Source organism: Phodopus roborovskii, unplaced genomic scaffold, assembly GCF_943737965.1.
Source record: "Phodopus roborovskii unplaced genomic scaffold, PHOROB, whole genome shotgun sequence".
Taxonomy (NCBI): domain Eukaryota; kingdom Metazoa; phylum Chordata; class Mammalia; order Rodentia; family Cricetidae; genus Phodopus; species Phodopus roborovskii.
In genome coordinates, this window is record NW_026126484.1 from 2,515,418 (window position 1) to 2,529,472 (window position 14,055).

At 36.3% G+C, this 14,055-nt stretch overlaps 1 protein-coding gene across 1 annotated transcript in view; it reads left to right on the forward strand.

Moving 5' to 3' along the window:
• Nme8 (NME/NM23 family member 8) overlaps nt 1-14,055 on the forward strand; it is a 44,732-nt gene that overhangs the window by 21,355 nt on the left and 9,322 nt on the right. The window lies entirely within an intron of this gene.

Below are 14,055 nucleotides of genomic sequence, written 5' to 3' on the forward strand. Positions count from 1 at the left end.
CATGGTGTGCCCTAAGTAAGATGTTGTATCAGGTCTATTTCATTTGTAAAAATCAGTAGATTAAGATGACAAAGCATACATAGAGTGCCTGGTACTTCGAGTGTTAGTTTCTATTTTGCTTGCTTGTTTTTCAGTACTGGGGGTGGCTCACAAGCTCTTGTTCTTGTAGCAAAGCACTTCAAACTGAGCTAGTGACCAATCCCTAAGTGCTGAACATTTTAAATCCCATTCTGTAGTTACGAAGCAAATCAAATACCCCAACATGAGTCCAGAGGTTCTAGATAATACCATTCATTCATTCATTCATTCATTCATTCATTCTTTCATAATTTTTTGTTTTGTATGCCTGGTGTCTGGAAACACCATTTGTATAGGAGCTTTGGCACAATACAGGGATAGCATCATAAAATACTGTATTGTAACTCTAGCTCTATTTATACTTTGGCCAGGTAATTTTTTTGAGGAGTGGGTGCATAGCTCATCACATGCTACATTGTCAAATGTTTACCATCACTTTTGGCCTCTAGATGTCAGGAGTTCCCTTCCAAGCTAAATTGTAACAGCATGGATGTCTCTAAACATTGTCAAAGGCCCTGAACAGGACTGAAAATCATTGAGAATTCCATTTTGTCATCTGCCTTGGGGGTATACAAGTTCTCCCTTTCCATCCCTGTGCCTTGGTTTCTTCTGCTTTTTGTCTTTGAACAGGCTGAAGTATCTGTAAGATGCTGATTAGGAACTAATGTTGAACAAGAGTAGTGAGACACCATATTTTAAAGCAAAAGGCTCAGATTTTGTAACATTCAGTGCACTATTAGCTATTGATTATGGAAATTTCCACATATTAAGTGGCTTAAGGTGAATTTTTTTTTTTGCCAATGCTCTTATTTTTATTTTGTTTTTCATGGCTAGGGATTGAGTAGATAGTATGACTTATTGTAAATGAATGCTGTCATGTTGCAAACAATTTATTATTTGTCTACTGCAGCCATGTATTTTTCTATACTTGATAATATGGTGGATTGCTTTACTTTTTGAAGACTGAGCCAGCCTTGCATATGCGCTTGCTTCTTGTGTGTTCTGAAGAACTTTTGTGTCTGTATATGTGGGAAATATTTGTGGTTTCTTTTATGATAATTTGGTTTGTGTGTCAAAATAATGTGAAACTTACATAATGAGGGAAAAGAAAGTCTTTTCTGCCATGTTTTCTGGAAGAGGCAGAATGTTATTCATTTCAAATGTTTCCTAAATAGTTCCTTGGATTTGTTAGAGAAGTTGCTTGGGCCTGGAATTTTCTGTTTGGGAGGTTTTACTCTTTTTTGTTTCTTGTGATTTTTTTTTTGTTTTGTATTTTGTCCTTTTGGAATTTTTATCACGAACATGTTGCATTTTAAATGAATAGACTTTATGCTTTTTTTGTCAAACAAGTATCTCATAGCTCCCATGTGCAGAGTTATACTCCTGCCCTGCTTTTCTTGTTTAAACTATCTTGTATTATTATAATATATTGTAATTAATGCTGTAATACAATTACTCTACCTAAACTCAAGTTCATAGTGTGCATGCACTCTTGGTTTTGAACAATCTAGGTGTGGAGAAAACCACATGGTGTCATTTACCCTATGGCAGATTAGAACAGCATGGAGTCTCAGGCCTGAATGTCCCTGTGCTTCCCTTTCTTGTGCACACCCTACCAGAGCTGAGCTCTTTTCTGCCTTTTCAGTTTGTCTTTCCAGAATGATGTCATTGAAACTTCACAGCACACACCCCTTTCAGATTGACTTCTTCCACTTACCAGGGTTGACTAGTATTCTTCAGATCTTTGAAGTTTCGTTGCTCATTGCTTAATAAGTATTGCTGAATAACATTCAGTTGTAAGAGTACAGTAAGAGTGATTTATTAAAGGACATTTTGTCCAGGTTCTTTCACTTTCAAGAATGAACTGCCACAGACATACATGCAGAGGTTCCTGAGTTGACATAAGCTTTCAGTTTAACTAGATAAATAGCTGGGACAATGATTCCTGGACCATGTGGAAAGTTGTATTTCAACTGTGTAAGAAACTGCCAGAGTGCATTTCATTGTAGCTATACTATTTTTTATTCTATTATTAATGAATTAGAGAGTTCTTCTTAGCCTGCATCTTTATCAACCTTTGTACTGTCAGTTTTGTCTGAACTAGTAGATACACAATGGTACCTTATTGCTGTTCTTATTTGAGAGTCCCCCATAAAGTGTATGTAGCTCGGCATTTTTTTTTTTTTTTGGCATACATACTAGTGATGCCTATATCTTTCTTTATGGTGTATCTCTTTAGATCTTTTAATATTAGCTTCCAGAGTGGATATCAAATGAGCCTGACCATAATAGATGATAAATATTTCAAATAATAAAAAAATGCTCTAATTTAATCATTTGATGAAATCATTGACTTGTATACTAGTATGTTTTCTTACTATTAAACTTTCTGATTTTTTTGTATATTTTGATCCTAAGTCCTTTTCATATATATGGCTTATAAATATTTTCTCAGATGTTTTGTTAATGAATTTTATAGAAAAATATTTTAAATAGTCCAATTTGAATTGCATGTTACCATAATTTACATTATTATAAAGTAATTATACATAAGACTGATGAATGTATATCATAGTTGTTATTGGTTTTTATTATTTGCAATTTTTCTTGACTTCTTTCCCTTTTATGTCTCTCTTTGTGTGTTCTTTAACATTAATTGAGTATTAAAAGATTTTTCCCTCTTCTCTTAGCATATTGTAAGAAACTAATTTATTCTTCTCACCTAAAAAGTATAAGTGTATGTGGTGACAGAGCCTTTAAAAAAGCTGTTCGAGTTAAGTGAGATCATAAAGGTGAGTTTACACAGGGATTGATGCCAGGACTCTCCAGAAAATATTATTGTGATATAATAGGACATGGCAAGTTGCTCTTCTCCACCCGCACACAACCAAAACAGACCAAGTAAGAGCATGCACATCTGCAGTAAAAGTGTACATGTCCCTAAGCTGGAAAGAAAGACCTCAGTGGGAACCTAACTTCCTGGCATCTTGATCTTTCACTTCTGTGAGAACTTCTAGAACTATGAGAAAATACATTTTTGCTGTTAAATCCACCGAATCTCTGATAATTTTCATAGCAACTCAAGCTGCGAGAAATTTCAGTTTACTGAAGATCAGATGAGACATCTAGCTTCCTGAAGTGGATTTTTAGACTTTTGGGTTGTAGACAGCAAGTTGTTTTTTTTTCACTAGCTGAACCACAGCCTGTAAGCGACTCTAATAAATCATATGCAATGCAAATAACAAATAATGCAGATAACAAGTACTACTGATAACAGCACTCAATGAAGATAACAAACAATGCAGATAACAAGTACTCACTGTGGGAAAACAAGCAATGTTGATAACAAGCAATGCAGATATTAAAACTCATTGTGGATAACAAGCAATGAAGATAACAAACACTGTGGATAACAAGCAATGCAATGTAAAAGGAGTTCTTAATTAATCTAGATAATAAAAGGCCAGAGTCAGATATAGAGGGAAATACTGAGAGATCAGAGAGGAGAAATCCACAGCACACCTTACCTTATAAGCGTCTATGCAGAGAAGAGAGCAATTTCCTGTTTGTCTCTGCTTATATCTTGTTTCTGCCGAGCTAAGTCACTTCCTGTCTGTCTGTACAGATCTCCACACCTCTATGGTTAGCTAGTGGCAAGCTCCATTCTCTGACTCTCAGACAGGCTTTACTTGTGCAAGAAAGATATCACCACTATGCAGATAACAAGCATTCACTGTGGCTAACAAGTACTGTGGATAACAAGCAATGTGGATAGCGAGCATTCGCTGCAAATAACAAGCAAAGTAGATAACAATAGTCCAGATAACGAGTACTGTGTCATGACAAGTACTGCACAAAACATTACTGCAAATAACAAGCACTGTGGATAACAAGTAGTGCGAATAACAAGTAGCATCAATAACAAGTAGTGAAGAACTGCAGATTACATTAGTATGGATAGCAAGTTAACTTTCTCCTGTGCTTTTCTTCCTTGAGGAGATATATATATATATCTCCTCAACCACTGTTGAGCACTGTTATAAAGATAGCAGTATCACACCAAGTGTGCAATGTGAGGGAGAGGAAAAGACTATTATGATGCTTCTTAGAGGTGTATTTAAATTCTAAATCAATTACAAAGGGCAGGATCCAGCCATCCAAACCCTGAGGAAATCATTACTTCAGAAAATGTCTACAACTATTAAAAATAGATGCTATTCTTTGTAGAACTATGAAATTCTGGGATAGCAACCCAAACCAAGTAGGGCAAGAGCATTTTTTGGAATGATGAAAGGATGGATAGGCCAAAGGAAGGAGTCAAGTTTAATATTTGATACTCTTCTAAATAGAGAGTGTAAGTCCAGCCAAGTCCTGGCCTGTCACTCTACCCTCTGGCCATGTGTGGCAATCCCCTCTCTATCACCAACTACAGCCACTAAGATTGACTTTGGCAGGTAGAACTAAAGTTACCTAAAGATGTTCATGCTATGATCCACGCAAACTGTGGGTATGTTACCTCACATGATCAGAAAGACTCTGCAGGTGTGATGAGGTGAAAAACTTTGAGATTCAACCACCCTGTTTTTTCCAGATGGCTTGATCAGTCTCATGAATCCTTAAAGATGGAGAAGAGAGCAGGACTGTGCCAGACAGACAGTAAGAAAGAAGTCTATGGCTCACCATTGCCAGTTATGAAGGATGGAAGAGAAGGCTGCCAGCCATGAAATGCAGCACATCCTAGAAGCAAGGAAATGGCCCCAAGTTTGAAGCCAGCAAGAATATGAGGACCTCATCCTTACAAGCATAAGGATCCATATTCTTCTAAAAATCTAGGTGATAAGATAATGACTTCTCTAGAGTCTACAGAGAGAAGAGTAGCCTGCTGATAACTAGAACTTCTCCTGTCAAGAGCCAGATTGTCTGGCTTCAAAACTGTACGATTTTAAATTCTCTGACACTTTAGGTATAAAGCTCTAATGGTGTGTGTGTGTTTGGGAGAGGGTGGTAGGTGTGTACATGAGACACTCACTTTGGTCATCTTCCCTTGTCATTCTTTACCTCAATTTTAGTCTTCAGATGGGTTTTTCGCAGATTCAGTGAATTGAGATGGCTGGGCACAGACAGAAAGTGAGATGGCTGGGCACACAGGAAGTAAGATGATTGGGCAGAGAGAGGATATAAGCAGGAAGAAACAGGAACTTGCTCTCTGGTCTATTGAGATGCTAAGGAGGTAAGATACAGCTTGGCTTTGTCTTGCTCTTTCTTCCCTCTGATCTCTCAGCATTTTCCTCTATGTCTAACTCCTGGTTTTTATTATTTAAACCAATTAACAACCCCCTTTACATTTTGGTATCCATGTGACCATACATTAATGGCAGGACATGGACAAATCATCCCACAATGTCCCAGGTCGGGGGCCTGAGAAAGCCGACAGCTGCCCTGGGCTCATTCAGTATCAGGCCATACTTGGCTCCACCTTGACTTCTGTGTATAGTATATCATGAAAGTTTCTGTTTTTATACCTTCCATATATTACTTCGGTCAAGTAAATAACTCAAAGATCTTCTCAGGTTATTATAAAATTATATGAGTCAAGCTTGTCCTGCTTCAATTCAAAAGAGAGAAATTTACATATCATTTTGAGAATGCCTGTCATATTTAGCCATCATAGTCAAAGCAGAGGATCTATTGGTAGTTCTTTCTGCTAGGAATAGTCTTGAAGAAAACTGATTTTTCCAAAACAATCTTGAATGTACAACAGGGTGTGATATAGTTAAGAAAAAAAAAGAACTCAAGTAGCCAGTGTAGTTTTATTTGTGTTTTTCCTCACTTACTCAGAATGTTATGCATATAGTTATACATACTTTTTTTTCAAAAATGTTACATAACATTAGAAAATTATATCCAGATTTAATAAAGTAAAAAATAAACAATTCAAACTGGCATATGCTAGAACCAAGTTTTGTGTTTTATTTGGAAGATTAGAGTGTATAGTGTGTGTGTGTGTGTCATTATTATCTGTGTATAAAGAAGTATCACTCCTACATTGTTTCTGGAGATTGACACTGAAATTATAATATGAAGAATAAACTTCTATAACTTTGTGCAAATGAAAGTAATATTTCTGAAATGAAATGGCTTATAGGTAAAATTACAGAGTGAACTAACTACATTTTCCTTTCAAAACCTTTGAGTAAAGTGAAAACTTTATACACAAAATAGGACAAATATGTGTGATATGCACTGGAGTGGTAAGAGGAAGGAATGGTGTAAGAGTGAACCTCTTTAGAGAACACAAAGGAACCACCCCAGGAGAAGTACTGATTCAGAACCAGAGTTCCAGTGGCTCCCTCACAATACCAGTTAAATGGCCATTCTTTGCTCAAGAGTGAATATTTTAAAATCTCTGTTTATAGCTTGTTTTAATATTATATTGTCTTTATCTGGTAGTAACAAATATTGTGTAATATGAATCACAATTTTTGTCGATTATTATCGGCTTGTCATATGAAAACATCTCAGAACCATCTTCCTACCTTTAAATCAGAATGATGAGAAAATTCTCTGTTAGGCTACCAACAGAGATAAATTAGACAGAGTCCCTCTACAACATCAGCCTTCAATAAGCCATTGGTAAATTCCAGTAAAAAAAAATGCATTTCAAGACCGTCTGCACATGATTCTTTGATGTACGTGAAAATAGTTGTGGGTAACCTCACATTATTTTTTCTAAATTTTCTCCACTATTGTAGTTTTATTTTTCAAGTATTGTCAATATTTACCCATCGATAACCTAACCAGATTGACATTGATAAACACTATATACTATTTCTTAGCTACATTACAAATTATTTCCTAAACAAATATGCTATTGAATATGTTTTAAGTTATGGGAATTTTGAGTGCTTGTGTTGTGTACTCATGATATTCAATATTTATCTTTCAATTAACTGGGAATCTAGACAATTGAGAACATGTTGTGTTAGTTTTGATTGTTGCTGTGATAAAAACACTGGCCAAGAGAATGTGACTAGGAAAAGGTTTCTTTAAGATCACTGCTGAAGATACAGTCTATCACAGAGAGGAATTTGCAGCAGAAGGAGCTTGAAACATTTGGTCCCATCACCTCCATAGTCAAGAAAAGAGAGTGATGAGTGCAAGCTTCTACTTGTTTTCCTTTCCCCATTTATAGAGTCCATGATTTCCTGTTTATATAGAGTTCTGTCCTCAAAGAAGATGGTTCTTCCTGTATCAATTAATTTAATTTGGATAATTCCATACAAGCATGCCCAAAGTCCCATCTCCCAGGTGGATTCTAGGTGCTGTGAAATTGTCACTTATCACTGTCATAACTCAACTTTTTTTAATAGTATAAAAGCTAAAGATTTTTTTCAAATTTGCATAAAAGTGCTCAAACCAAGACAACAATATGATGTATCTTTATAAAATATAATTGAGAGGCTCCAACTAATATTATGACATTTTTTGTAGCAGAGGAGGGCAAATGATACTGCAGTCTATTTGGCATCACTCCCTCTCAATTTTCCTCTTCACTTTCTGTTTCTCACATGCATACAATCCTCTTGGAAATTTTTCTTAGGTAGTGATTGGTGTACATATTACATATAAAACAATAATAAAACGACTAACAGTTTATATTTTCTTACTTGAGATGGAATAATGCTAAGAGTGAGCATGTCCCTTGTAAAGGCTTTTTCATTTGTTCCCAGATGTATCACGTGAATGCGTATTGAACACTCCACTGAAATGTCATGAGACTTTGCCTTTTCATTTGCCAGACCTGGTGAGGAAAGTATTGTCTACTCCCAAAGCCTCCCAAGACCTCATTTTGTTCCTGGCAGGAAGTCAGTATTGTCTCCAGTGCTCTTTGGTTTTGTTTTTGTCTTGACTTTTGATGCTCAATTTCTAGATTTCATCTGAAAGACAGATAACAAAATAATTCCAGGAAAACTCACCAAAAGTATTTCATTTTCTTTGAGGTTTTTATTTTTATTGGCCTATTTTTTTCATACTTATATTTTGATCACATATTTTCCTCTTCCCAAACCTTTCCCAGATCCTCCCTACCTCCCTCCTTATCTAGCTTCATTTTCTTTAGCTTTCTCTCTAAACAACCACAACAAATCACAATACTCAATCATCCCAAAATATCCACCAAACCCCAAACAAAATAGTTACAAAAAGCATGGAGTCTCTTTTGCCATGCCCAACTACGCCTCAGCATGGAGCACACTATCTTAGTGATTCCTACCCAAAACCATTTACAATTATTTCATATTTAGTGTCCTCAGGGGGTTACTATATGCATTCTGGGTGTGTTATAGGTAAAATTAGTACAAGTGAGTTTAATATCTAGAATTTCTGCAAACTCATTTGAAATAAAAGGTGGGATATATATATATATATATATATATATATATATATATATATATATATTTATCCTACTTAAAAAAGTTACAACTGACATTGAGGAAGTGGGGGAGACCTTGGCTCTCTTGTTGGAAATGTGATCTAATGTAAGTGTCCTGGGAAGGGTTACAGTTTTAAAATAAGGGCTGGACAGATGGCCTTGTGCAGAAGACCCAGATTCACTTCCCAGAACAAACATCAAGCAATTCCCAGCTATTTATAACTCCAAATCCTGGGGGATCCTACACCCTGGGCCTTTTATGCCATCTGCACTCACATGTACAAACTGGTATATAGACACACACAAAAACATAATTAAAAGTAAACATTGCATTTTTAAATTAAAAAAACTGAAAGAACTGCCTTATAATCAAAAATTCTACTTCTGGGTATAAATGCAGGAGAAATGAAATTAGTATGTCAAAGAAACAAGCACACGCTTGTGTTATTATAGCACTGTCCACAAAGAGCCAAGAAGGGGAAACATAAAGCAATTGATGGATAAAAAGTACCACACACACACACATACACATACACACATGCACATGTGCACACTCACCTTGGAATAGTTCTTTCCATTCAAAGAACAAACGTGTGTCATTTCAAGAGTGTGGATGAAGGTAGAGATCACTAAGTAAAACAAACAAAGCATGGAAGGGCAAGGGCTGAAGGTGTTCATTTGTATGTGGAATATTAAATGGCTGACCTTTCAGAAACTGAGAGAATAGTGACTACTGGACTCTGGGAGAAATAGTGGGAAGGGTGGCTAAGTGAACACTCCATGAAGTTGTAGTTGGTAATGAGAAGTCCAAGTGAGAGCCTGCATAATGGGGAATATCAAACAGCAGCCTTGTATTGTGTATCTCATAACACTAGAAGAAAGTGAAACATCACATGGCACTTCAGTAATGCATGCAACAAATATGTGTGTAATTTTCAAGCACCTCTAAGAGCTAGCACAAGGAATGTTTGTGTGTGCATTGAACACTGTCCTAACATGTACTACCCTGATCTTATCCTCCAAGGGTCCTGCTTCTTCATACTCCCAATCTGTTTCACCAACATTTTCCATATTAAAAGTCTTCAAAGCCTGTGTTTGAGAAATGTCATTTAAAAATGACCTTATGTAAACAATATTAACCATTTAATAACATTTGGAAAAAACAAATTTAGAAGGAATCATAGTTTTCATAAAATTTCACTAGCAGTTTGGTAAACTTTCTTTTGGGATTTATACACACATATACACAGACACACAGGGAGAGAGAAAAAGAGAAAGACAGTCAGATATATTTATATATTTCTTTTCAGTTTAACATCACAACATGGTGGTTTATGTCTTTATTTTTTTAAAACAAAATATTTATATTGCATTATAAAAGTCTAAGTACTTCCTGTTCTTTGGTATGAGTATATGCATGTGTGACTAACTGCATGCCTGTTTCTGTGGGTCCTCTGTGGTGCGTGTGTGTGCGCGCGTGTACGTGTGAGTGTGCATGTGTGTGTGTGTTATACAGAGAACAACCTGAGCTATCAGCTGTCATTCCTCAGACATCATCTACTTTTGTTTGTGAGACAGTTTCCCTCACCAGTCTGGAATTTTGGGAGTATTCTGGGCAGTCTTGCCAGTGAACCCTGGGATTCACCTGTTTCTGCTTCCTCAGTATGGGGATCACAGTCATGCCTGTATTTTTTTTTTCTATGAGCTCTTGGGATCAAACACAGGGGGTTCTCATGCTTGCAAGACAAGCACTTTATTAATCCAGCCTTATCTCTAGCCCCTCATATTCTTATATGCTCTTACATTGTTTCATATTTTAAATTTTGAATTAATGCTATAATTAGTATCTTTAAGTATCATTTGCTGTATTTATAATCTATTCCTAGACTTGAAAGATTCCTGTGTATAACTGACCATTTATAAAGACTGTTATATGTACCCTCATATTGGCTTATTTTTGAAGTTTATTGTTAATTTACTTTTCACTTCTCAAAAGTATTTAGCATCTCTGTCAAGATATGTTATATATTAATATTACAATTGTTATTATTTGTAGTGTTGGTGAGTGAAACTGGGGCCTTGTGCATTTACAAGTTATCTTTATAACTATTGGCAATTTAATTGGAATATTTAAACTCTTTTAAAAATGAAATTAAACATTTTCCTCTGTATATATATATATATGTATATATATATATATATATATCCTTAATTACATAAATATATTTTGAGCATCTTTTTAAAGAAATATGATCTTCATACCACATAATTCATCCTTCAGAATTCTACCTCATTTATTTATTTATTTACTTATTTATTTATTTTCAGACAGTGGTTACATGTTATTTCCTGAGGTCACTCCTCTCTTAATGTCTTCAGAGGTTGGCTGCAGAGTTGTTCTGAATGCAAAATCCTAGGACACTCAACCCCATATATAAGTGGTGTACATCTTGCCACAGTGTACATCAGATTGTCTCTATAAGCCTTGCAATATGTAAAGAAATGTAAATGTAAATAGTTCTTATAGTTTGTTTAGGGAAAAGCAATAAAAATGTGTATGTGCTCAATATACATTTAACAGCCTTACAGGCATTCCTAACTGTTTTACAAGTTACATTTGGTTGAATATACAGATGTTAAAAGGGAGAAAAACAAATTGAAACTATTTCTCAGACACCGTAATCTACTGGTTCTTGGTTTGAGTCTAGTCTCAATTTTTGATCACCCTTGGTATTTGGTCAATAATACTTCCTTAGGTAGTAGGAATATTCTGAGAAGTTTAATGCTGTGAGACTAGAGCTGTTTTTCCCCGTAATATCATCCATTTTAGGGTTAGACTTTTGAGTCTTTTGTATTTGCATTGTGCCATGTGATTAATTAGCTGAAGGACTGGCCGTGAATAGAGCCAGGCAGAAATGATTTCTGTAGAAGAGGTGTGAAGATTAGCTTCAGACCTTATTTCCTCTGCAGCAAGAGAGAGATTCTCAGGACCTGCAGATTAGAAGAGTGTTAGTGACAGAAAGCTGAAGGTGTTTCCATTTACACGTGCCTTATTACTCTATAAATGAAAAAGCATCATCCTTGGCTCTTTGCTGAATATGACTCATCAGATGCCTAGCCATTTTCTATTCTGTGTATGCCATCTCTTCTTCTCAAGGATTGTCCACCTGCAGATGCCCCCTATTCTCTTCCAACATTGCCTTCTCCCCCCCCCCCCAAGAGTGAAGTTTTCTGGTTACAATAGGGATATACTCCAACAGGTTAATAAACATAATTTAGTGATACACTCACAAAACCCAAAACCTTGATGGGATCTCATTACCCTTAGATTGTCCTTGATTCTTTGTTCCTGTGTAATGACATCTCTTCAACAGATTGTTTATTGTGTTTGAAAGTTTCTCAACTTTCCCATGCCTTCCTCCTCCCATGTGCACCTTGCCTCTACTCTGAGTCAGACTTGCTCCAAATTTAAATTCAACTCCAGCTGTCTGTCTGTCTGTCTGTCTGTCTGTCTGTCTCTCTCTCTCTGTCTCTCTCTCTCTCTCTCTCTCTCTCTCTCTCTCTCTCTCTCGTCACTTCTCTTTTTCTTTCTCTCCAATGTTTAACATGATTTATAGTCCATGTCAGATGCCTTGGTTTGGATTGCATTTGAGCACCCAACCTCCATTACTGGACAACATTCTTCCCATTTTTCTCAAGAAAGCAAATACACTGTAGTCAATGCCAGAAAAATCAGAAGAGTTTATGAAATGGTATTGGTTAAACCAGAATTGGTTTTCTTTAACAGAGGCTAAGAAAATAGCATATTGTCATGGCTCAGGGACCTTAGTGCTACTTGAAGTTGCTGGGATGATGACAAAGGGGGAAAAACAAATTGAAACTATTTCTCAGACACCGTAATCTACTGGTTCTTGGTTTGAGTCTAGTCTCAATTTTTGATAATTTTAGGCTAATATGATTGACAGTTAAGTGACAACCCATTATGCTGTTTTGGCTAATGAAACCACGCTTACCTGGAGTGGTGGTTGGTTATCCTTGTATATGTCTTCCTTAATTTGATACTCTTTGATTATGGTTGGAAAAAAATATCATCCAGGCATAATACTGACTGGGCTCTGAGTTAAGATTTGTATTTTTGGTTTATTCATTGGTGTCTATAGAACCAAGCATCCTGTCCACAGCTATCTGAAGCAGAAAACCAATGAAGAACAGGGAGATTTTCCTAGGTACATGTTTCAGAACCATCTCAACATGTTCTTTTTACATGTCAAACCCCGCATATGGGTTCATTTCTATATTGTTCATGAGGAAGAAATGGAAAATGATTTATTTTCTGGTCTTCAACAGAGAGAAGCAGGCTAGTGAGAAGGAGATTGAGAAATAATTTTAGCTATTCAGTCAACATATTTCTTCCCAAATAGACAAGTAAAATAATAGCCTGCTATTTATAAATATTTATATTAGAATTGGTTAAATATTTAGGTTACCATCTTGTCTTAGTTACTTTTCTATTGCTGTGGAGAGACACTATGACCAACTCAACTCATAAAAGAAAAGTATTTAGGGGATCTTGTCCCTTTCCCCTCCTGTGGGGGACATTATATGTCTCTCTTAGGGTCCTCCATGTATCCTAGCTTCTCTGGAGGTTTGAATTATAAGCTGGTCATCCTTTAGTCTATGTCAAAAATCCACATGTGAGTGAGTATATACTATGTTCCTTTTTTTGTGATTGGGGTACCTCACTCAGGATGGTTTTTTTCAAATTCCATCCATTTGCCTACAAATTTCAAGATTCCATTTTTTTCTGCTGACTAGTATTTCATTGTGTAAATGTGCCACATCTTCTTTATCCATTCTTTAGTTGAGGGGTATCTAGGTTGCTTCCAGATTCTGGCTATTACAAATAATGCTGCTATGAACATAGTTGAACAGATAGATGTCTTTGTTGCATGGATGTGGATCATTTTAGTATATGCATAAGAGCAGAATTGCCAGGTCCTGTGGTAGATTCCCATTTTCCGATGAACCACCATATTGTGGGTGGGGAATTGGATGGCAGTGGGGGTTGGGAGCTTGGGAAGATGGGAAGGAGAGGGAGCTAAGATCAATATGTAAAATAAGAAAAAATAAAAAAGAAAGTATTTAATTGGGTGCTTCCTTAGCCTAAGCCTAAGCACTAGCCTTAGAGGGCTAGTACATAACCATCATGGCAGGAAGCATGGAAGCAGGCAGTCAAGCATGGTACTAGAGCAATTGCTAAGAGCTTACATCTGATCTCAAGTTGCATAAACATAAAGAGAGGACTACTAGCAATGATATGTGCTTTTACACCTCAAAGCACACAACCAGTGACACATTTCCTCCAATAAGGACATACATCCTAATCCTTTACAAAGTCCCACCAACTTAGGACCAAACATTCAAATATATGAACCTATGGGGGCTGTTTTCTTTGAGGTCACCACATATCTGCAAACACATGGTACATGGGCAGCAAAAGAAATTACTTCCCGCAGCTCCTTTGTGTGTTGGTGAATGATTGCTAT